We start from the raw sequence: 2,779 nt of genomic DNA, 5'->3' as shown, positions 1-2,779 counted from the left end.
ATAACTTCAAGTTGGCTTACTGTTGGGATAACGAGTGAAAGAAGAGGCCAAGGCAATACGCGTAGAGAATGACGCAAATAAAGTTTAGATGATAAAGCTTCCAAGGTCATCTGGCGGGCTGTTCCGGAACTATTATTTCGCCTATTCATCATTAGGCGTTACGTAATACCGTTTTCTGTTGCCAAGCTATCGGAGTTAAGAACATAGCGGTTAGTAAGGTATAATTTCCGAGATGTAACTGCTATTAATTCTGGCTTTAATAGGGCGTTTATCAACACATAAACTTTGACTTATTTATGCATTATCTACCTGTTAATGTTGCCCTTTCTTTACCTGTGAATTGGGAATATTGGCATTCTCAGATTTAAACCTTGAGATAGAGTAAATAGTATCTCTTGTTAACCTATAGATAAAGCGAGTACTGATTATTTTTGGCCTATAGATTGGATAAGCGTTGCCTGTTATCGGTCGAAAGAAACTTAGTGTCCGGATTCAACTTCTGAAGCAAATGATTATTGTTAAAATTATAATAATAATTATAATTAACTATTATAATTATTATTATATTATAATTATCATAATGACTATTATAATAATTACTATAATTATTATAATAATTATTACAATTATTATAATTATTATAAATAATAATTAGCATCATAATTATTATTATAATTACTATTATAATCATTATAATTATTATTATAATTATCATCATAATTATCATAATCATTATCAATTATCATTATTATTAATCACTTATCATCATTATCATTGGTTAAGTTACAACCCTAGTTGGAAAAGCAGATGCTATAAGTCCAAGGGCTCCAACAGACAAATTTATCCTAATGATTAAAGGAAATAAGGAAATAAATAAACAAAAGAATTAACAAATAATTAATATAAAGAATCTAAAATATGTATATAGTATATAATATATAAGAAGAGATTTATGCCGGCGTGTTCAACATTAAAAATATTCACTGCAAGTTTGAACTTCTAAAGTTCCATTTGATAAATGCGATACAAAACTTGGTTGACACTATAGTCCATTTCTTTTAGCGATGCATATTTGCACCGACTCGCGGAGGTGCCCTTTTAGTTCGGAAAAGTTTCCTGATTGCTGATTGGTTAGAATTATCTTGTCCAACCAATCAGCGATCCGGAAACTGTTCCGAGCTAAAAGGGCACCGCTGCGAGTCGGTGCAAATATGCATCGCTAAAAGAAATGGACACTAGTTATATTTTCTAGGGTGAAAATGGTTTTCCTTGAGAAAATACAGATATTTTCCCCGAGAACATGAATACGTGGTTTACCCCAATATTAGCAGGTAATAATAATAATAAAAATAAATAAGAATAAAAGTAACCAAAAACAATGACAACAACAGCAATAACAATTATAATAATTATCATGATTATAATGATAATAAAAGTTATAAAAATAAATAAACAACAACAACAACAAAATAGTAATAATAATAATATAGATATTTTCCCCGATACCATGAATGAGTGGTTTACCCCAATCTTATCTAGTGATGATGATGATATCATAATAATAATAATAATAATAATAATAATAATAATAATAATAAACAGATATTTTCAACGATAACATTAATAATAATAATAATAAATAAATAATAATAATAATATACAGATATTTTCCCCGATAATAATAATAATAATAATAATAATAAATGATAATAATAATAATAAATGGATAAAACACAAGATAACGAGTAGGAGGAAAAATATATGGTTTGGGGCTGTTTTGGTATACGATTTCAAAGTTTAGCTTTTGCTTTGGTATGCAATCTCACTTCACTTCACGGCGAAGCAAGAACCGTTAGATTCTCTAAAATTATATATACCGGGAATAATTATCTAAGAAATAATAATCAATCATTGATGTTAGCGTGCATAGGTCAACTTTACCGGTTACCAGTACATATGGAGCTTGATTTTTATTTATTTATTTATTTTTTTTTTTTTTTTTTTGCGAGCGAAGCGAACGCACGGCGAAGAAAGAACCATTAGATTTTCTATTATTCTTGTTTTTTTTTACCGATTAAAAATATTGATATCGCATACCGAAGCAAATGAATAATTTCTGAGATCACGCCATAAATGAGATCGCATACTTCAACAGTACCCACGGATCATGTATTTGGCTACAAATTAAAGTATATTTACCAATTAAAGTATCATACATTTATCGGAAAAGGTAAAAATATAATAACCAGCAAAGACACTATATAAAATCTCTGGACATGGATATATATATATATATATATATATATATATATATATATATATATATATATATATATATATATATATATATATATATATAAAACAGTGTAATAAACAATGAAATAAAAAAAATCCAAATTAGTATAAATATAAACAAAATTGAACTACACTGTCATCACATACATGAGTCAATGAAAGAAAAAGTATATAAAAAATATTAACTTACCAACAACAAGAGTTAAGGACACAAGAGTTAAGGAGAACCACTCACTTTCACGCTCAAGTAAATACTAAGAAAAAATAACAACATTCAAAATCAGAGTTGACAACTTTGGTCAATAAACAAACAGCTGTTCGAAAAAAAGATGACCACTTGGGGAACTTGTTCAAGCACCGAGTCATTATTTATATTCAAATGAACATAAATAATGACTCAGTGTCGATATTCATGTAAAGTTCGAGATTTTTATGTATTTCTTGAATGTAACATGTTTCTCAATGCCCAAATAAATAATGTAAT

General features: G+C 27.9%; 1 long non-coding RNA gene across 1 annotated transcript in view; it reads right to left on the bottom strand.

The window, feature by feature from the left end:
* The window catches only part of LOC137628785 (uncharacterized), a 146,778-nt gene extending 144,242 nt beyond the window's left edge, over nt 1–2,536 (bottom strand). The window contains exon 1 of the long non-coding RNA XR_011041391.1: nt 2,486–2,536. This is a non-coding gene — a long non-coding RNA (uncharacterized lncRNA). The remainder of the gene's footprint in view (nt 1–2,485) is intronic.
* Nucleotides 2,537–2,779: the final 243 nt, after the last annotated feature.

This window comes from Palaemon carinicauda, chromosome 36, assembly GCF_036898095.1.
Source record: "Palaemon carinicauda isolate YSFRI2023 chromosome 36, ASM3689809v2, whole genome shotgun sequence".
In the NCBI taxonomy this organism is placed as follows: domain Eukaryota; kingdom Metazoa; phylum Arthropoda; class Malacostraca; order Decapoda; family Palaemonidae; genus Palaemon; species Palaemon carinicauda.
Note: the sequence above shows the minus strand (reverse complement) of the source record. Positions and strands in the feature narration are given on the sequence as shown.